Source organism: Aythya ferina, assembly GCF_964211825.1.
Source record: "Aythya ferina genome assembly, chromosome: 1".
Classification (NCBI taxonomy): Eukaryota; Metazoa; Chordata; class Aves; order Anseriformes; family Anatidae; genus Aythya; species Aythya ferina.
In genome coordinates, this window is record NC_140296.1 from 168,848,395 (window position 1) to 168,871,428 (window position 23,034).

The 23,034-nt window shown below is 40.3% G+C and overlaps 1 protein-coding gene across 2 annotated transcripts in view; it reads left to right on the forward strand.

The window, feature by feature from the left end:
- The window catches only part of PTPRR (protein tyrosine phosphatase receptor type R), a gene marked incomplete at its 5' end in the record, with an annotated part of 142,063 nt that overhangs the window by 47,671 nt on the left and 71,358 nt on the right, over nucleotides 1–23,034 (forward strand). The gene's annotated exons all lie outside the window — the stretch shown is intronic.

Below are 23,034 nucleotides of genomic sequence, written 5' to 3' on the forward strand. Positions count from 1 at the left end.
AGGTGGGGGGACGTGGCGAGCATTTTGCCATTTATTACACTTAACATTTCAGAGAGGAGGGCAGCTCTGCAGCCTGCTGAGCTACATCTTGCAGAACTTCAATTGCCTGTCTTTATTACAGGTCATTATTCACCGTGACAGTTGGAAAAAGAGGAAGATTCACTGAAAAACATACAGCATGGGCCTGTGGGGACAGGGTTGTTATAGCATATACTCTGCATTTCCTGCCTTCATTATTCGTTTCGCTTCTCCCAGCGATAACTGAATTTCTGTGCTAAGTAGCAGGATTTTGTATAATTAATACCATATATATTTTGTGAATCAGTTGGTAATGTACGTAGGCATCCTTTTAAGTGAAAAGTACCCACCATTATCTCTGTGAATCACAGGCTTCTGTCTTGTCAGGAGACACAGTAAGGCATAAACTTTTTGCCACAAATCACTTTCATCCCACGCCTTACAGTTTTACAAAAACAAGGCATCACAGGAGTTCCATGTTTCATTTTTAAATCATTAAACGAAACTTTTACCTCTCTTTCAATAATTTCCCTTCTACTTCTCTTCCTCAGCTTGCACCAGTCATTTTAATTTAATGGTGGATAATCTGTCCAACTGCTAAAAAAAAAAGAACATGTGAACTTCTTTCTCTATCCAATCCATATTTTATGATTCAATCAACTGCTCAAGGTATTAACTGTTAAAATGAAATAATGGTACCTATCAACGTGATATCCGGATCTTTAAAAATTCACTAGTAATTCAGATGTTCATTACATATAGTCAGCTACTCAAAAAATTGGTCATACACATCACACATCAGTAAACAACATGAATCTTCTGAAGTCTGCTTTGGGTGGGAGAAGTATTGAAACACATTAATTCTGTGTGATTTACAGTTTTTAGCAGATTTGCACTGTATTTGCATGTCAGTCTCAGGACTGGTCAAGAAGCACAACATGTCTCTAGATCTGCCCATTGCCTCCCTATTGTATAGGTTCTTTGCCACAAGCTGTGTGGTCATCCAAATCCACCAGGCATGTTCAGGTCTTGAACGTGCTCTCCAGATGTGCTATTTGGTCATGTGTCTATGGTTTATTCGCTAGGAATAAAGGTTCTTGAGTGGTGAAATTTGTCCCAGAGCACACTGTTCAGCTGGTGCTGGTATAGGTTAGGAGAGTGGTTACATTTTTAGAACTTACATTGCTGTTTAGTTTTATTGCCTGGATGAAGGCTTTCGAATATTGAATATTGCTCAAGTATTGCCCCAGACTGGGCAATTTATTGATTAAATGCTCTCAACAACAGTTTCCAAAGTCTCTCTGTAACCTTAATTTACTCCCACCAGGATATTGGCAGATGGAAAAACAAAACAAAACACATTTGTTATGAAGATTAATTTGTTAGTGTATGTAATGTGTACTTTGTATACAGAGACAGCTGAGCAGTAGGAGTTAAGCAACGAGTCCATGACAAAATACCTACTAACAGTGGAGAGCTGTTATTGTACACAAACAAAACATAGATTTTTATCATTTATTTATGTGGGTATAGAAAAAGTATGTTTTAGCCAGCTATGTTTGCAGAGATGATGGTATAGTTATGAATAATTTTCTTTGAGCTTAAAGCACAAGAGTGATTTCCCATAGTAATCAAAGCAACATTGCACTGATAAATTCCTGTTGCCAAGTCTCCATGTCTGTCCCCACATAGGTGAGGTACTCTACAGTACTCTACAAATTATTCTAAATATACAGAAATGTACTTTTGAAAGTTGTCTTTTTGTTATGCCATTAAAAACACTAGGACATGTGCTCTTCCTTGATTTAGGTGGAGTACCTGAGATTTGTCATGGGGCTTGTTTTCAGTGCCTGGGAGAGACATCTGAATTTTACTCAAAAGTTTCCTTTGTCTCAAATGTTAGTCACTGAAGACAAGTAAGTGTGGGAACAAAAAAAAAAAAAAAACATGTGGCTAAAATACTTCTCTTTTTCCAGGAGCCCCAGCCTTAAACATCCTGTTATGTGGCTGTATTTTAGGTTACCCAGTTATCACAGAGGCAGACAAAATCAGAATTTCCATCCTAAAGATCAGGCAGAGTCCACCTCTAATTTTTAAAATAAAAGCCAACTAAATAGCTAACAGCAACCAGGCTTTCTTGATGCCAACTTCTGCGATTTGTTGTATGCTTTCTATACTTTTTCTTTTTTTTTGGGTGTCTGAATTCTTTTAGGAAGGCAAATATTTAAATAAATAACAAAAAAAAAAAAAAAAAAAAAAAAAAGAACATTGAGATCAGAATATCTATTCCTTTGTGATCACAAATCCTAATAATCTTTTTTTTTTTTAGCAGGAGATTTCTTATAGGAATTTAACTTCTGTAGAAAAGGTGGATGGATGTCTAGCATTTGTTCAAATTGCCATGACCATATGTAGGTGTTGAAGTTTAGCTGTTCTTGACATGCTTATCTTGCCTTACATTTCTTTGTTTGATTCCTAAAAGACCACAGAGTGTTGCTTAGTACAAGTTCATTGCAGTAATTCCCATGGTCTGGGTTGGGTTTTCTCATGTGCTGAGGCTAATAGAGAGTGCAAGTGCTTCTGTTGCAAAAAGTAACTTCATATCGTGTATCTATTGGCTTGTCCATTGCTGGTTGACTGGAGACATCTCTCTGATTTATGTCACACTCTGCTCTAAACTATATACATTTTGCAGAGGATGTTGAGCAAAAGAGTTGGGCTACAAATAAGGTGAGAGCTTTGCCGTGCACAGAAGACCTCCTCGTTGTAGCTACGTAGGAAAATTACCTGCTTCTCCATTACCCATCTCATTACTTATGGTAATCAATGTGTTTAGAAGGGATCATGAAAGTTTAGGCAATCATTTGCCTAGAGTGGCTCATGCACATATATGGGGAGGAGGGGATATGTGTAGACCTTATTCCCCCAGAACCAAAAGAAGAGTAAGGTGGGGGGAAGACAAGTACACCTTGGCTGCCTGGCTGCTGCAAAGCCAAGAGTAGCAGCAGCTCTTCAGTGGCTGCAGGAGGCTGTGGAGGACACGGCAGGGAAAGGCAGGCAACAACACATGCTGCAGCTCTGTCATCCTCTCCTAGATGAGGTTTTCCACTCCACTGTGCCATTTCTCGATTTCTGCAATGGCTGCAAATAAAACTCTAGCAATGTGGTGTTTGACTTGATCGGCTGAATGACTAAAGTGAGTGTTTTTCTGGGTATCAGGTTGTCATGTTTGAATTGCTCTGTTCTTGACTTGGTTTGGGTTTCTTTTTGCATATGTGAAATGATCTGAATGCATTGCACGTACAGCAGAATAACAGCTGGTGAGGGGGTGAGGAAGAGTAAGCTGTAGCTACCAAAAAAAGGGATGGCTTTTATCGTATGCCATCACATAGAGAGTTCTTGTCTTTAAAAAGCATCCTATGTTACTCTTCATCCTTTGTCTAAAAGAGCTGTGTGCCTAAATGAATCCTTTTCAGAAGGAGAAAAAAAAAAATCTGTCCTCCCTTGCAATGATAGTAATTCTGCTGAAAGGAAGTAGAGTTAGCCCTGGTGTAAGGACCGGGTCAGAACAAGCACCAACTTAAATCAATTGCCATTGCCAACCTGGGTCTAGGTTCAGTCTCATGTTCCACGAACTGTAGAGAATTAGGACTGAGATCTAAAATGAACAGAAAATCTCTCTGAAACCATGTACTAGCATGTCCCCTCCCAGCTCCTGGTGCATCCCCAGCACCCTTGCTGGCAGGGCAGTGCAAGAAGCTGAAACGTCCTTGGCTCTGTGCAAGCCTTGCCCTGCAACAGCTACAACATCGGTGTGTTATCAGCACTATTCTCATCCTACATCCAAAACACAGCACCATGCTAGCTACTAGGCAGAAAATTAACTCCATCACAGAAAACAGGACACTTGTCAAACTTCAAATTATGTTTAGGCTTAGAAGCTTATCCCAATCTCTTTGATCTCTAGCAAGCTCTAAGGGAAGAAAAAAAAAAGGGTTTTTTTAATGTCAGTATCTAAGGAGGTAGCCTTCCTGCAGCTCCCATATGCTCTCCTGCTATGCTCCTAATAAATGAAGCGATATTTAGGTCTAAAACCTGTATTACTGAAGCTACTAGGGGCACTGCTGTTGAGTTCAGTAGTTGCAGACTCACGCTTACATAATTGATTTAACTATCACCACTTGCTGAAGAGAAAGAGGGAGTTTTAAGTGGTTTTCTTCAAGCTATTTAAAACCTCTCACACATTGTAAAATTTCTCTTCTGAGATAAATGCCAGAATTTTGCAACCGTTTATGCCAGTAATTAATTGACAAAATGATTTTATTGTTTAGAAATAATCCTAGAATTGAGCACATAAAAAAGAAAATATGAAACATTGTGATATTAGTTAATTGTATAAGTGTTTTCTTGAAACTACATGAAGAAAGCTGACTTGAAGCATATGAAACAGATGAACTCAGAGCATCTTCCGAGGTTTTTGGGGGGAGATCAGAGTTCTGTAGTGCTGTCACAGCACAGAGCAGCTCCGTAGCCTAAGCAGTGTGCTCTGTGCCCCCACACAGGATTAGTAGCAGGGAAGAGATTTCATATGTGTGCCCTGTTCTTGTGCTTCTTTTCACATCTTCTTCCAGCTGTGCATGAGCCATGGGACTGGGAGAGATGGACATGTGGGCAGAGGCAGGAGGGCTGTGCGCTCCTGTCGTGAAATGTAAGCGCTGGCACAGCATAAGTAACGCTTTAATGTTATTTCATGAGAGCTATTTTAAGATTTTATGCCAATTTATGCACAAATAAGCGTGAAATAGAACACATATTTTAGGCAATTTCATGCTGTGAAGCGATATTAAGGAGGAGCCTTCCTCCTCCAAGTGTTATGTGAATTGTGAGCAGCAGTGGGGGCTGTCCCTGGATACCAAGCGTTGTCCATGATCCTACTATAAGTGCTCTATAAAATGTGAGGGCTAATAAGCAGCACGGCAGCAAAATGCAGAAGCATAGTGCTGAATACATGAATAATTTTGTGGAAGTTAATAGGACCGCAAATATTCCTTGAATGATCATAACAGCTGCTCTGGAAAATGATTGCAAAATGCCACCCTTGTTCTTGGCAGTGCTGTGCCCTGTGTTTATTCATAAACACAGCTGTTTAATATTAGATACAAAAGTAAGTTTCTCATTGTTTTATTGTCGTCAGCCCTGTAGCTTTGGAAAAATGATCTGGATCAAGCACTTAAACAGTGAGCCAGAGAGTTTCTTTCTGACAGAAAGAAACATTTTTTAAACTCTTCTACTTTCTTTACTATTTTTACTTTTTCCTTTTGGGAAAAAAAAAAAAAAAAAAAAAAAAAAGGTCAGTAAAAGGTCAGTGTTATGTCTCCATATAGAATTACTTCCCAATTTTATTTCTAGGAGAGAAGTTGCTGTAAGTGTGCAGTACAGGTAAAGTGCACACAAAAAAGCCCACAGATTCTGGCTGATGACTAATGTCTGTGTATGTGTTTGATTTCTTATCTCAGAGTGCTTGCAGCTGGAGGGGCCTCTGGTGATGGTTGTGTCCAGCCTCCTGCCCAAAGCAGTGGTCTCTAGAGCAGGTTGCTCAGGACCTTCTCCACTTGGCTTTTGGGTATCTCCTAGGATGGAGACACCACAGCCTCTCTGGGCAACCTGTGCCAACAGGCACAACTCTGGGCAACCTCTGCCCAAGGCATGGACACTTCTCCCCCATCTCCATCGTACTTCAGGCTCAACAGAGATTTAGTGCACTGGCTTATTTGCAGCCTCTATAAGGTGTAAGACCAGCAGCTAACCTCAGGAGCTCAGTTTTCCTCATTTTGACGACATGGAAGGCAGTATAAGACTGTAGCCCTAGACCTGGCTTCTAAGCTTTCTGTTTTATATGACCATAGGACTGAAAGGAGAGCTTTTTCTGGCATAGATAGTGACTTCAATATTCAGGGTTATGCATTTATGGACTGCACCCACAAGCTCTGGATCAAGGACTGTGAAGCACCTATTAGTCACAGGCAAGCGAAACAGGATCCAAGGTTAAACAGAGGCATTAAAGCACTGAGCAGCCAGTGAACACCTTACCCTCTTCAATGTACCTCTGAGTAGCAAAACCTGTAAATGGTGCTCCCAAAACTTCTGTGTGCAAACTCTGCATCTTTGGGTTGTTCTGTTGGAAAATACGTACTGAGATTTACACAGAGTAGAATTTTTATGAGATTGTTATTTGTTTACCCTGAGCCTAGACAGAACTATAGGAATTATCATTAAATGTGAGGAACTGTTAAGCTTATTCAGCAGAGGCACAGCATAAAAATGTTATGCCTACATTTATTCTTTTTACTTTAAAATCATTTATCCTTGGCATGTAATTTAGAAAATAGGGTTTGATGACTGTTTGTAATTGCCTGTGTTTTCTGTGATCGGTGTGTGCAGTGTTCAAAATTGATGTTGCTAATTAAATAACAGAAACAGGAACCAAGAGTTAATTGCAGTCTGTGCAGGTTGCCCCTCAGGTGTTTTGTGTCACCTGGTAAGCCTCAGCTCATTAGCAGAAACCAAGTCAATAAGTGTTTACAGCACTGGGAGCAGCTGGAGAGTTACAAAATCCCCATGCCCCATGGAAGCTGCGTGCATGTGTGGTCATGGTCATAGTCATGCTCCTGACCATGAGCATCAGCAAGACTTTAATGAATTGAAAGGGGCAGAAAGTGGCCGGCTGCGTGCAGTTTTCTTTGTTGATTACCAGGATGCAATAACCAAATGCCACCACCTCTCTGACGTGGTTATACAGTTTCCAGCCAGTTCAGAGGTTGAGCAGGGATTGTTTGTATTCACTCTTCCATAGCCCGCATGTGCCCAGGGAATATATGTTTGTTTGGTGAGCAAATATGAACCTTGACTGACTTTCTGAGTCTTTCCTTCTAGTAATGTATTTCTTTGCAGTTGAACTACATACTCTCTTCCAAGAGAGTTGTGTTGTTTTGAGTTTGGCAATACTAAGCAAATGATGTGCAGGTGAGGTTAGCTGATCGAGGCATCAGAATCACCCAGGGCATTTGACCTACTTTATAGTTTATCACATGTTCTCTGCTTCAGAGTTATCCTCAAGCTTCTGCATGACTTTGTGTGTCTCAACAGACCTCTAATAAGGATGCTGACTGGCACAGAGCTAGGAGCAGTTTCCTGAAAAGGGTAATCTGTTCCAGCATATTTACAGGCTTACCTTTCTACTTTTCCCTTTCAGCATCCAATGTGATTACTTTTGGAATGTAATATACCCAGTATGCATCATATTAGTATCATCTTTTGAGTTCTCATCCCTCAAAAAATCCCTAGAAGTGAATTCTTCTTTCTTTTGTCTGTCATAAAAATTTTACCATTTCAGTGTGGTATCCCTGTGGATATTTAAACCGGAAAGCAAAATATCATGATTAAATTTACTTGTCCTAGATATCCTTGAATAGTTTTTCTTCCTTTAGCCATTGCCAGCATCTCATATAAAGTTGTTTTTGTTGTTGTTGTTATTTTTTTCATTGCAGTATTTACATGGTTATCTGAAAGGGTAAAAATTAGCTGCCTTCACAGAAACATAATGAAACAAAGGACTTGTCTTTTCACAAGCCTTGCAGTTTTCTTCATGAGGAAGCACTTTTGGATTTTCATAAACTGGGAATGTCTAGCTGTCAGCACTCTCTGGATTTGAAAGCAGTGCAGCAGGCGTTCCTAAAGGGCCAGAGCATGTTTGTACCTCACAAAGTGTTTCCCTCTCACTCCTAAAGGGGCTGTTTAATTGTGGCCACACTCAGTAGGAACATTTACAGGTTGGAGCTGTCATGGACAGACTATCTTTTCCACATCTGTAGGATATGAGATAAGTGCCTTAGGCTGGGGTAGCACTGCCATTCTCATGGTCACTGCAAAGTTTAGAGCAAACAGCAGCCAGTTTTGTGCTGCAGATGGACAGGCACTCCCAGCCTGAGCTTGTGTGCATTATTGGGCTCTTTAGGAAACACCGATTTACAACCTTTTTGTAGAGAGAGGATTCTTATCCAAAAAAAGACAAAATTAGTGTCACTACTGAAGTGCAGATCGCTATCTTCATATCACCAATGGTGTGAAATTACATAAACTTGATGGAGGGAATAATGAAATTTGCATGGTGGAAGAACAGAGGAGAGTAGGATTCCCACTGGGGAGGCAAACTGGATTGATAACAAGAAACCAGATCTCTCGATTCTCTTTCTACTTTTCCAAGTTTCTAAACCAGTTCGTTCCTGCTTCTTAGTACTGACTGTCCTTATCTACCATCTAACATCTATCTGTTCCAGCTCTGAAATAGGAACAGCACTCCTGCTTCTCTCTAAATCCAGGTGTAATACTTCTGTCTAAAGCAAAGAGCCGTGTGTTCTGCTACTAGGTAAAGCTTTCCATGTGCTTTGTTGTACATGAATTTTGAATACACAGGAATGCTTAAATATCTTAAGGATATGGCCTTTTAAAAGGCCATATCTTCTATCTCATCTATCCAAAGAGTAATCTTCCATAAGTACATAACAGCTCCACAACAGTTTAGTGAAAAACATCTTTTAATGAAAGATGTATCACCTTTCTTATCTGGATTTATATTCTTCTTTCTTTTATTAAGTCATCTCAAAATTATCAAAATTAAAAACTTTTGGGTCACTGAATTAAGACTGATTTTTGGTGAACATAAATTGCACAATGGTCGTTTAAGTAGAAGTTTGAGCTTATTTGGACTCCTACAAACTGGAAATAAATTGCTATTTATTTATTTATTGCATTTTGCAAAACATTTTTGCAAATGTATTTTTCTCATTTATGAGCCGTCCTATGATCTGTCTAATGTTTATATGAAGTATTAGTGGAAAAGACAACTAAAGGAAAAGAGGCAGAATACAGAATTACAGTGAAATTCAAGAACTTCAGAGTTGCAAGATTCCAGCTTAGAATCTCTAAGCGGTTTAACTGTAAAACTGATGAGTCATAAATATGTTTTCAAATTATATTAGGTTAAAAAAAAAAAACAGCATTCAAGCTGACGTGACAAAGTTTCCATCATTTACATTATGCAAATAATTTAAATGCTTGTCTCGTGTTTTGATATTAGTTACGTAACATATTGTGATGATGTCAATTAATTGCAATAATTGTTCTTAATGAAACAGAAGAGTCTCTAATTGTACATAGAACAGGCTTCAAACAGAAAAGAGCACACATGATGAAGTACATTAAAAAATCCTCAGATTCAGTCATCTTCATAAATGGTATATAGGAAGTCCTCCGTTTCTGTGTTTCGAAATCTGTGCAAATCATAGAAATGCTGACCTCTGTTAGAGTTATAGCACTACCATTTTTTTCAGTATAAATTACAACAGATAACCCCAAAACCTGAAAAATAAGATAGCAAGGTATGTGGACCAGAATTCTGGGTTGGTCTCCAAATCTTCACTTTCTGACATTTGGTCTTCTTTATGTTTGCAAGGCAACAACTTTGCCTTGATGCAGTTCTGTTTCTTCAGACCCCACTGTTAAATCCCTTGTTGTGCCCACATAGAAAGACCTTCAAATGTAAGCTGAGAATTATTTACTGATGAGGTATTCTTTCTCCTTACGTGCTTTCTCTCCCTGCCACCCAACATGACACAAACCCTCACCGCGTGTCTGAAATTGCTTAGGAAGAGTACAAGCAGCTCTGTAGTTATCAGACAAGGCACCACTCGGGACCATGGTATACCTGCCATACCCAGGAAACACAATATATGCAGTTGTAAGGGAAGAAATAAAATTACCATAAGCATGACAGAAAGATGTTAATACAAATAACAATAATGTGGTTAATGCAGTTGATTATTTGAGATCAGTGTTGCAGCTGCCTAAAATACCTCTCTGGAAGTGCCTACTAAATAATTCATCAGGAGCTGCTTTGATCTCCCAGAAGGCTCGTGAGATCCCGTTGAACCAGGTCCTGCTCTTTGCCACACTTGCACTATACAACCTAATGTTGCAGTGATGAGGAGCATCCCTTTGGTACACCCCTGTCCCAGCAGGACCCTGAGGACTCACAGCCCACCTGCAGCCTGCTCCAGGGGAGCGCACCTCGGGAGGGCTGGGGCTGGCTGAGCACTTGCAGAGATAACTAGCACCACGTGAACGGGATTTGCCTTCCTTTCAGCTGGTTATAAGCATGCCTGATTAAGGCCGATCACTGGCAGATGAAAATGAGATGCCTGAAGTCGTGCACGTGGATGCAAACTTAGCAGCAGTGGCTGCTCAGCTCCCAAAAAAGCAGGAGATACCAGAAGCTGACTGAGAGACAGGCATGGGTCTCTTTAATGTAGTGGGCTCTGCTGATGAGAGGATAACATGGCTAGTGTGTAGAAGATGGATTGTACTGAGTAGGTTTTGTCTAACACACCAAATATATAGCATGTATTTATGGAGCTGAACAGAGAACTCTCCCTCATATATTCTTGTATCCTACGACAAGAGGTACAAGAATTGAGGGCAAAAGGGTCTCAAGGTATGACATTCAGCCTCACTGAGTTTCTTTCTCTCGTTTGTTGCAGTACCGGTTTGTGGAAAAATCACAGCTGAAAATAAAATCACATATTGAAAATGTTTTTGCTACGATGACAGAGATATTTAAGAATTTTTAGCTTCCTCTTGCTGTTTGCTTTACTTAAAACACTCAGATTTCTTTAGAGAATGGTCATCTTGATAATTTTTTTTCCTCCTTCCTCTCCAGTCATTTAATTTCTGAGAGGTTTTCTGGCAGTGTTATGTTTAATGGGAAAAAGATCACAGAAATGAGAAACTGTAACAGCCATTTAGTTAATCTTATGTTTCTTTGTTCGTGCCAGCATGGGGTTGTTCCATTTTTTCATCTATTATTTTTGCTCAGCTTAGTCTCAGTTAGTCCAATGAGCTCTACTACCACAGACAAAATCTAATGATGAGGTTGGCACGGCAAGTTTGTCTTCAGCTCTAACTCGGAGAAAAAGCAGAGAAGCTGTTAGCCTACAGACTGTGGAAGAGCCCTGCCAGCCCTCATGACCTTGGTGATCATCTACCACTTGGCAGTCATCTACCACACTTGTCTTTGAGGTAACACATTGCCCTGATGCTTTGGTCAAGCTCTAGAGGTGGATTCTGGGCGTCCAGAAGTGCTGTGAGCTGGCTTCTGCACATCTGCAGAACAATCGTGTTGCATTTGCACGATAGATTCAGCTTGATCTGGAGAAGCTGAGGTTGCTGCTGTATGCAAAGCCACAATAGCCATGTTTTTCATCTGTAGAAATGGGGCTGAGCCCTTTGCTGTGCACCTCTGGTGCTCTGTCATGCCATCCTTTTGGGGCTTGTAGTGTTACTACACCCTCATGTTGAGTTGTATGGTGTGGGCTCTGCTGGGTAAGGCTGCCAAGAGAGTGGGTAAATAGATATCCTCTATATAATCACCGTCTTTAGAGGAGGGCCATGAGAGCAGTCCAAATGCATGATTTGCCAGCACTGCAGAAAGAGAAGGGAAAATACAGCAGGGGAATGGTAATTGAGGGCAGCATGAGGAATGAAGCTCTTGCAACCTGCAATCTTAGCAAGTATAGTGCATGTTTAGTCCGACACTGATGGGATCCACTGAATTTTGCTGCTGTGTCGTGGCCAGCAGTTTGGCAGGCCTGGCATGTCCGTGTGTAGCTACAGTGCTGGGGCAGAGGTGCCCCGGGGCAGCCTGCGTCTCCCACGCCATCAGACAGATTTCGGGGGGATAACATCAGTGCATTTTCTTCTGGGAAGCTTTTGCAGGTCAGGACCCTTTGGATTCCTGCCTTATCACAGATAAATGGGGCAACACCTTGTAAATGTTAGATCATTGAGATATTTTCTTAAAATAATTAAAAAAAAAAATAAAATAATGCTGCCATTAGCTCTTTTGTATATATAAAAGAAAAAAAAAAGACAGCAATAGCCAGTTTGCAGTGAAATTCTTGTCTCTCTGAATAATGCTATCAAAAAAAAAAAAAAAGAAGTATGACATATAAACATACAAATTTAAATCATTCCTCCACTCTTCTTGAGGCTTTGCAGCTTTTTGCTCGGTTTTACCCGTACACTTAGCTTCTGAACTTAAGTAGACACACCTCCGTTCCATAAATCGACACCCTACCTTTTAGCTGTATACCAGCTGAGATAGAAGGCATTAATCCTTTTATTAACATTTATCACCATGTCTCTCAACTGATCGCTGGCTTTCCCAGAAATAAGATAGATGCCTTGGGTTTTTAGGGAGTCTACAAGCCCTCTTGCCATCGTTTTTAAGACTTGGCCTGTTGTGCTGTGACACGTATAACACAGTGATGCTCTGAATCTGAGCCCCACGTCCAGTTTCTGAGGAGCTGAGTATTTCTTCCCAGGCTGCTCTTCCTGCTCACACAGAGCAGCAGCTGGAGAACCACCGAGGCTTTCATGGGTGTCCAGAGTGCAGGAAGGAGGAAGGAAACGTGGAAAAAGGTGCACTCACTGCCTCCTTACAGCAGGATCTCACAAACACAAATTGCACTGGTGGTGGTCACTTGGGGAAACCTTGAAGATTGCTTTTTGCATGCTTAAAGAATATTGTTAAAAAACAAGAAGAAAAAAAAAAGGAAAAGGAAACCTCACCCACCAAATTTACAATTGCTACTTCTTTCTGAAAGGATTATGAATTATTTTGCTGCTCAGCTACTTTCCTGAATGAAGGTAGAGTGGTCAGGGGACAATGTTTGGACTTGAGAAAGGGCTCTGAAGCACTCACAGTGACCAAAATCAGAAAAATACAAAGAAGAAAGAATAACAAAAAAAAAAAAAAAAAAAACAGAAAAAGAAAAAAAATAGACTTTAAATGCTGTAACATTGTTTTCTGATTATAAAAGGGTGGAAGAGATAAGGAAACCAAGACAGAAGAATAACTAGGATCACTTATATGTCTTGAGGGAGTTTCCATTCATTTTTATGTGATGGAACTCCTGGAATAACACAGGGCAAGCAAGAGATTAAAGGGCAAAGTGAGCAAAGTACAGAACAGGCAGTTAATTAGTTTGCAAAATGTCTTTAAAATTTCAACTGTATTCATTCACTTGGATTCTATATTTAATGACAATCTTGCCACTTTTTTAACAAGGAAATAATGGAAGTATTGTCTAGCATCCCTGAAATGACTGTAGCGAACAAATCCTACACTCTTCAAAATGCTAAATTCCTAATTCTTCTTGGATGGTAAAGAAGGTGTTGTAACGTAAGAGTGACTTACAGATGCCATTTATCCTAAAAAATCAGCTGATAGTGGGGATGCAAAGGAATGTTTTTCAATTTCACTTGCTTTTGTTTTGTATATGTGTAAGAATGAGAGAAATGCATGTCAACAGTTTTTACTATTTTTAAGGGTCGTGAGTAATGAATATAAAAGGAATAAAACTGCAATTTTCCCACTCTAAACTTCTTCTGATGTTGGCTTTTACAGTTGTGTTGCATGTCTAAAAAAATGAACACAGGCTGCTGATGCTAAACCGAATAGAAAGAAGCTGAAGATCCATGAATTGGTCTCTGCCTTCCAGTACTTTTAGAGTACTAATATTTGATAATACAAGGCATCACAGCTTCTTCTTACCTTTAACCTCACAAGTGAAGTCATCTCTAAAGAAAAGTTCCTCAAACTAAATCTTGTTCCCTAGTGCTTCAGTCAGAATACTTGTCTTATGTTAGGGCTTTTGGGACACAGTATAGCTTTCAGGTTTCTAAATCTATGAACCCAAATCTGGAACTGCTCATCAGAAATATTATATTGATATTAGCATTAGCAAGTATCGTTCAGGTAAATCTCTCCATAAACCTTTGAAGATTTGGAGTTGGTGTTTTCCCTTAATCCATACCTTCCCTTTTCAGTACTAGACATAACAGAAAAATTCTTTGTCCAGCTTCTCAGGAGAGAGGAAATTTATACCTCATCGCTTCTGGATACATTTGGTATTAGCAGCTTCAAGAGTTTAAAGATCCTGAGAGAGCTGCCAAGGTCACAAGACTGTCTTTTCATCTGCATCTGCATCTGAGTTTATAGGATTCACACACAATCATTAATGGTTTTGTCAAAACTAAGACAAAGATGTAGCCAGGCATATGAACCCATGGCGGGATACAACCCAAAGTGATGCAAGTTTTGTCCAAGAAAAAACACACGCCCCCAAAGGCTTTGCTTGATTTTGCCTCAAGTTCATAATTAAAGGAATGTAAGACAGAAGTCGCCTGGGTGCCTTGTACTGTCTGCACTCAGATTGTACTGTAGTAGGTAGAGAGTCAGTCATGTATATTTTATTCTAGTTACGTGTGATTAGGGTCATGATAATAGCTACATGTATAAACAAAATTCAGTGAGCTAAAAGGTTGAAAGCAGATAAACATAGTGGCAAATTCTGTCACGGTAAAGAGGCCTTGCTGCTGGACATTTGTTTCCAGAGAAACAGGATCCTGATTTCCCAAGAGCTGAGGCAAAAGAATTGCTTCATACTTGGAAAATCTTGGCTGTGGTAGACAAATAGTCTTGGGACACAGGCAGTCACACAGTCCAGAATACTACAAGAACAGTCGTCCGTGTAAGTATCTCAATTCCTGTTGAGCCAAATGCATTCTAAGAATATATATATATACACATATATATTCTGATGTATTTCAAATTTTCATCTTCATATGCTCAGGAACATCAGAGAACTATGATTATGTAAAAAAATAAATAAAAACTGGGGGAATGTGCTTCCCTTTTTCTGCAACATTCCCATTGTGCGTGTTCAGGCAGATACTGCTCATCTGAAACTATCAGTAAAGAATGCGTCTGAAATTAAAAGCCTGAGAAAGCTAAGATCTGAGCAATACTGAAGTCTGTCTTTGATTTTCAAAGCAAAGAGAAAGGTTACTAAGGGGAGTAAGTCAGTGGAAGTCTTCTGGCCACGTTGGCTCCTGTAAAAATTGGAAGTTGCTGTATTGCCTTAGGTTTCCAGTTTTGTTCTCCATTATTATGTAGTGTTAAATAATCAGCAAACTAAATTCTCAAGATAAAAAGAAGGATGATTTTGTCTTAGTTTTATTTTGCCTGATATTTTTCTGGAAGGGATTTCTATCTGTTGAGGACCATTTTACAAAGTTGTAGCAGGAATTTAAACTTCAGTAACTAAGAATTGTTTGAAACATAAAACCAGCTGAAATTAGGGCTTTACAAATGGAGTAAGGAGTCATTTCTGATTCTTGAGCATTTCAAGCTTTAGGCAGGCTCTACTTAGAGATGTAATAATTGGACAGAAAAAAAAAAATGTATTAAAAAGTACTGTGCTCAAAATTTCTGTTTGTTCTGAAGATTACAGCTGGCTTTGGGATGATGAAATAGGATGTGACTGGTACAATCATGCTGTGCATAAAAGTTGTACCGGATATAATAGCACTATGCATTTCTTTTGTAATGGAAGGATTTCTTTTTTTTTTTTTTTTTTGGTAATATTGAATAAGGACAGATATGACAACTTTGTGGAGCTCATTATGTATGCCTCTCAAAGAACAAAGAGGTTGAAATGGTGTTCAGCTAAGCTCTTCCAGCTCTCTTCATGCTTCCACCTCCTTGTGTATTGTCTTGTGCTCTTCCATCATCTTGGCCTTTTCAGCTGTCTAATGTAATCTCAGGGTAAATGAATGGAAGGGAGCTGGGAAGGGAGAAGTGGATGGAGGATGGAAAAAGCCAATAAAGCCATCAGTGCTTTGAAATGTGCTTCAGCTGTTACTTTAGGAACGCTGAAATAGTTTGTGATGAAGGGAATCCCAGTCCTTGAAGAAATGCAGCACACAATTAAACAGAGGCAGGAGTTAACTTTTGTGTGCAACATTAAAGGTGTCTGTGACAGAAGTTGAGAAGTTCCATCCTACGCATCTGTCCCACATCTTCTTTAGTATGTAAAATGCTTTGTTTCACAGGGCTCCTGTGAGACAGTCGAGTGCTATCATCCCCATTTTATAGACATAGAACTGAAGCAGATTAACTGAGGTAGCCTTGCTAAGGCTAGAGGCACAGCAAAATTTCAGCCTCTCATTCCTCCTAGTAATCAATTTAAGGTAATTTCAAATGCTCCAGATTAGGGCTCTCAGAATTAGATGTAGTATGTGACCATTTTTTTAACAAAGGAATGATATGTGGGAGGATACAGGCTCCTTTCATCACTAGGCACCCCGTGGTACTATGTACTGGGTTCTAGCACGTGGCAAAGCAGAAAGTTCCTCTTTCAAGGAAGCTCTAGAAAGCTCCATGGAGTCCAACAGCATCACTGCAGCCTCCTGCCCCTCTTCTTTCCCCTTCTGAAGGGTTCCCACAGGCAGAGAGGTTCTGGGACTGATACTGTTCAATGACACAGCTGCTTCAAACTTGTGTCCCACGGACCATAGCCTTTCCTTCCCTCCTCTTACACCCTTTCAGCAATGACAAGTATGCATCCCACTGAACGTTTTGGATACGGGATTCTGCAACCCCCTGACTCAGAAAAGTCTCAGAAAAAGTTAACCTTATCCACAGCTCATTGAAGTTATCATTCCACAGCCCCGTCTCAATAAGGGCTCTAAGATGGTCATCTCATACAACCAATAAGTACACTGGCTGCTCGTGAGACTCCATACGTAATCTGTCCTCCAAATATATATAATAAATGATTAATGCATTAGAGATGCCACAGGAAAGAGGTAAAAGAAAAGAAGAAATGAGTACAGTGAGCATTGAGAGGACAGCCTAACACACTCTCTCAGTTTGTCACCCCCTGACTATGTTAGGTCTGGTACAGGAATGACCCGCATGACTCAGAAACTGGAATGAAATAACCTGAGATTTCTGTCGGAAGAAAGATAGAGGACTGTGCTGTGTGTTCACATTAGACCTGATCAGTAAATCCACATTACCTTGTCACACTGGAATAGCTGACCCTTTTCACTGGCTAGGGGATAGCAAACTCAGAGATTAATGCATAACATAGGACTGAGAGAAATCAAAGTGTGCCTCTTGGAGAGAGGCATTAACAAACCTTATCCGTAATACGTTGAGGGATTCTCATTCATTTCAATCATCCGTGAAGGTCACAGACTCTTTCTGCAGCTGACTGACTCACTGCCCAAGTGCATGTAAAATCTCACCAGGGAAATCTTGGATGGAAGCCGGACATCACAGATGGAGGGCTCCTCGCTCTTGTTTTGGTACTTCCTATTGTTTTGGTGCTTCCTACAGGAGAGAGAAAATCTGTCAGCTAGCTGGGACAAACCAGTTTAGTCAAATCACCCACCTACCTCGAGTAGCTCTGCCAGTCCGAGCCGTGGATGCTGGTGGAGTGCCCTGGCCTCGTTTCAACACCCGGTGCAGCACCTCTGTTAATGCACTGGCCTCCAGGAGCATCCCTAACTGAGATCTGTGTGTGAATCAGAACAGGACTGGGGTGAAACCTGATGTCTAGTCCAGTATGGTGACCAGCACTCAGAGCTTTGAGAGCAGGCTGAGAAGCTTGTCTCTTCATTCAGTTAGGATCCGTCGTGGTTTCTGATAGTTAAAGGTGTGGCTTCAGCTGTATAACAAGGTTTGTAGTATCTCTGTTTTCCGTCCTATCAATGAGTTTCAACAGCCACCTAAACATCCTGTTCTTTTTCTGCATCTTGTTCAGCATTTGGCCTCAGCAAATTCCTGTGGTAACAAATTCTATGGATTAATTGCAGTGCATGAAACAAATAGATTTGGGTTTGCTCATATTTTACTGCACACACACTTGAAAATCAGTATGGGGGGAGACCATATATTTGTGTTAACTAGTGAGATTACCCCTACATTTCTAATAAGTATTATTTCTGTCTGTGATTTCTTTCAGGGAGCTCATACTATTTACATTTATTTACTTTCATGAAAAATTAATCAAGAGCCAAAACTGTTCTTTAAGGCTATATAAGAAATGCATAAATACAGGAAATATTATGCTTACTTTAAAGAAAGATTTCCCATAAAAGACATGTTTTTTATGTAGAAAAAAAAATGTGAGTGAAGCTGTACAATGTTACATCTTGAAAGGCTGCATCCAACTCTACAGAACTTCCTGGAGTAATCAGGACTGAAGCAATCAAAGTATCCCATTCCTACCACTTTTTCTTGCATTTATATGGAACCAATTTAGAGTTCTTTTTCTCATCACCCAAATGCTCTCTGGACAAGGCCACATAAATTTCTGCAGGCTGCATGTGAAATCTGGGACTTTTTGGCATATCAGCGTACTCTGCAGCCTCGCTGTCTCCTCATTAGAAAATGCGTGACTTACACAGCAGCGTGTTCCAGGTCAGGGCAGTTACGCTGGCAGAGCAAGAGAGAGAGATTTGTAGAGCATTTATCAATGCTTTTCACTGGTTCCTGTAAACTCAAACATATGCCTGTAATTTTTCTGCTCTTTCAGGTGATTTTCACTGTGCTTTTGTAGAATAGCCAAGACTCCCCCTCACAATTTTTCAGTAATTGATCTCTGACCCTGGAAATATTTTTGAGATTTTCAAACTTTCTCTAGATTTCTCTTTGCTGTGGTGGTGGGGTCAGGAGGAGTTTAGAGGGAAGTAACCAATGCATGGAAGGGAAAGGTGGTTTTGAGGCGCATTGCAGAAAGGCCATCACTGGTGAGAAGGAAAAGATAAGAAAGGGAGGAATCTCTGATTTTTTCTGGAGGAGCAGAACTTGACTTGGCGGTAGACAAAAATATTATTTCAGAGTCTGAAATAATGTTGGTCTGTTTCATGACTTTTTTTTTTTTCTTTAAAATGCAAATCTATATCAAAAAGCCCCTGTAGGATCTCAGACGTGAATGGTCTTTGGTGTTTTTCTGTGCTGAGTTTTCTTCTCTGGAACTCTCTCTCCAAGACAGAGTTATCTTTTCCACTACAAGCAGAAATCTCCTTCCCTTGAAACTACCTGTTTTGCTTAGGTCGGATAAACCTAGAAACTGTCGCTACAGTAGCAATATCCAGATCAGTAATTGCTCAGGGAAATGAGTCCTCCAGCACGCCCGCCTCTAGGCTCAGCAAGTCGCTATTGCCACCAGAGGCAGCAAATTCAAAAGTGTGACCTCTCTGGGGAGCGGGCTGCAATAGGTGGTAAACACTGCACATGAGCACGGGGTAAATGATTCGTGCTGCCTGACAGGGATGCTTCAGCCCCTTCTGTCCCGAAGCAAAAGGAGCAACTAGAGGACCATAGTAAGGCATACCTTGTGTATAGGTGCTAATGCTTTGGTTTACTTAACTCTGTGGATTGACTTTACAGAGGTTAATTTCATGTGTTATTGCAGATGGTAATGGGATATATATTGTTTCTGTCTTCCTTTCTAGGACTCTTTTTCTTAATGGAGGTTTGTATTGTTTGTCTGTTTTACAGGCATTGTTGCATTTGCAGTTCATCCGGTATCAATTTTCTATCCTAAACCCATCTTTAGGGACTTAAGTTTACATCGTACCTAGGCATGCCATCAGAATGGCACCATAATGTTAAAATAATGATATTTTAATAATTAAGTTTTAGAAAGTTTTTAATGATGAAAATAGTTAGGACTTTTTCCTTCTCTCTCTCTTTTTTTTTTTTTCCTTTTTCCTATTCTTTCTCTGACTAACTTTTTCGACAAAAATAATGTGTAAGAATTTGCAGAAAGACAATTCTGTACCAGACCCTCAGGTGATACTTAAACTCCACTGCAGTTCAGCACATGCCAGCATTGAGAATATAATGCCTCCAAGCGTTGCCTTCATCCCAGATCTCAATAGCCATGATCCCAGCCTGGGTTACTGTGTAATAATATTCATGTAACAGAGGAGCCCAGTTGACTTTCTGTGCTGAGCTGGTGTAAATTAGCCTGGATCTTGTCAGAACAAACTTGGAAATTAAAAAAAAAAAAAAAAAAAGAATATGTTCTTTTCTTGTTCATATATTTTTCCACAAGCATCCAGAGTTGGACACAGGATGTGGAACTTGATGCATCTCCAGCCTGGTCCACTCCCACTTGATGTTTTTAAGACTCCAGTACAAACAAGGGGGTAATAATAGAGAGCAAAGAGCACGTTCATGATATGCTGCTTGCTCTAAAGTAGGTGCTCATGGGGTCACATCTGGCTTTTCTAGAAGCTATCTTTCGCTGATCCAGTTAGAAATCCTGTTCCTAAAGTGACAGATTTTGGATTGCTAAATTTTCTCTTGATAGGAAGAGACAAATGCACTCTCTTGTGCTGCTTGATGTGGAAAAGGGCAGTCCTTGTTACTTTTACCTAGTTTGCATTGTAATTGGAAGGAACAAAGCTTCACACTAACATCAGCACTTAAGAAGCAAATTCCTTCTGTGGATAGGAAGGCAAGGTTCTTATTAAAAAAAAAAAAAAAGAGCTTTTTCTTCCCCAGATACTTCTTGGGTTGTTTGGTTCTATGTTTTTTGGATGAATGGTCACGATCTTTTTTTGCTGCATAGGAAGCACCCTGAGATGAGGCTTAAAGACAAATTCCTTCCCACCCTTGCAAGTAGCCCTGGATCTGGTGCCCAGCTGGCAGCCTGCCTGGGCAGTACCCAGGTATGTGCTGGGCTTCAGAGCACATCCCAAGGCTCGTACCTGCAGCGTGGGCAATCATCAGCTCTCTGTGCAACTTGCAGCAATCCCACCAGTGCGAAGTCACGGCGCGGCCAACCTCAGGAAAAAAAGATGTGCTGGGATGCATCCTGAAAGGGTTCTGAAATCTCCAGATGAGGCCAGATGAGCTTTCCAAGCAGGCTGAATCCAGAGTGACAGGGTGAGCACTGTGCTCCTCAGGCTTCCCTATAAAGTACCAAGGACAGGGGCTGTTACAGAGACACAAAGACTGTGCAGCCTTTTATGACTACTTGTTGTAGGGTGCAGTGGTCCAAATTCAGGTCTGGTGGAAGGAAATGTGACTGTCCTGAAGATACTGGAGTTTCACCACATTTTATTCTCCCTGAATATGGTGAACCACTGTGCTAGGCCTAGCCACCTAGTCCTGTTAGATCTATAAGAATTTATTAGGTAGACATTATAGCCTAATATATAATATAATCCTTATAGCCTCTTTAAACCTCTTCTATTTCATCCAAAGCTGGATTTTTTTCTGGATGTTTCATTTCTGTGTCTTTCTCAGTGAGCTCTTAACATGCTGTTTAACAACATCGGTGTTAATGTGATCTGATGCCTGGCTCAAGTATACTTAAGTGAATGCATTTTGATTTTACGCCTGTTAGCTTTGTTCAGTAACAACAGCTAGCATAATCCCCATAACTCGGGGTCATTGACTGAGACAAGCAGTTCCTTGCTCTTTATTCCATCCTGATGGATCTCAGGGGACCCTCACGACAGCCTTCCTGTTTCAGCAACAACTCCCTCTTCTCACTTACCAGGGATCCTCAGGCTAGGATGTTGGCTTTCAGTGTAGTGACAACTTCATAGCTCCACACCAGCTCTCCTCTGCTGTATCGCCCACATGTCCTGCGACCAGCCTGGGATGCAGAAGGAATGGTGCTCAGATCTGTGGGATGTCTCTGTCTCCCTTCTCAAGACATTCCTCTGTTTCAGTGACAAAGCTGGAGCAGTTTTGTAACCACTCAAGATGTCTAATTCTAGAAGAAGCAAAAAGAAGATTTTGCTTTTTGAAAATGCCAGGGTAGACAGGGTCATTGAAACTGAGGACTCCTATAATATTTGCAGCTGAATTAAAGCTCAGCTGTATGCTGAGAGCAGGTCTCAGTTGATGCACCAAGGTTTGACAATCCCATTAGTGAAAAAAAAAAATGAGATAAAAGGGGAAGAAAATGAAAAACATTCAGTACTGATGGAAACATCGCATTGACAGTGGAAGAGGAAAGCAAATATTTGATGGTTTTACATTGTAACTTATAAATTCTTAAAAATAAATAACGACAATCGGAATATATGTTGCTCATTTGCTTTGAGAAAAAAGTTACATTTCTTTCTAGACCACAGCCATGTTTGCAATGGGACGTCTGACCCATTGATATTTAATTCTGCCACTCCAGTTAGGTAGGAAGAATCCTGGCGTGGCTCCTCAGAGCAGCAGGCTGGCCTACAGCTTTAAATAGAAAGTTAAAAATAAAAAATCTTCTTCAGCTCAAGTCAACCGGCTCAGTCAGAACTTGCCTAGTTCCTAAGCCAGTGCCCTGCCAGAAATGTTGGAGGCCACCTGGTACCATCTGACATATTCCTCTTCCCTGCCTTCTCCACGATGAATTGACCACTGTGGGGATATGGAAGCAAAGAAAGGAGCCCCAGAGTGCCACAGGGAAGTACTGGTCACAACTCATCATCTGCACAGATACACCTGGGTCTTCTGGGAAGGTGAAGACTTGAATCTAAATTATTTCCTGGGCAAAACACCATCAGCTTCACAGGAGGGATTTGAACGTGAGGAAATCGCTAAATTTTGTTGTTATTCTGACATGGAGAAAGAAAATGCTTCAGTGCTATGATTGGTCTCTGCTGAGAATTAACAGCCTGCTCTGCCTGAAATAAGGAAGCTTTGGAAATTCAAGCATGTAAAATGTATCCTCAGTGTGGTGGTTGTTTTTTGTTTCAATCACAGAAACTGTTAATCAAAATAAAAAATCCATAATTTTACTATGACTGACACATTCTTCACTGCAGGGAGAAACTCTTAAGAAAAATAATCAAAGCAAATTTTCATTTTGTAAATCCAACATCTCATTCTGTAAAGGTGAATTGGTGTTCAGTGCTTGCCTTTCATTTCTAATGCAGTAATTGTGTTATCTTGAGCACTGTAACTTGTCTTAGGAATTTAGCCAAAAACTTCTGGAATCTATTTTGAATGTTTTTTGAGAAAAGGTGGTAACAAAGCAGCATTTAAAATGCTTACATTTTCCTTTGGATTTGTTCTTTATTGCAGTGCAAGTAGAT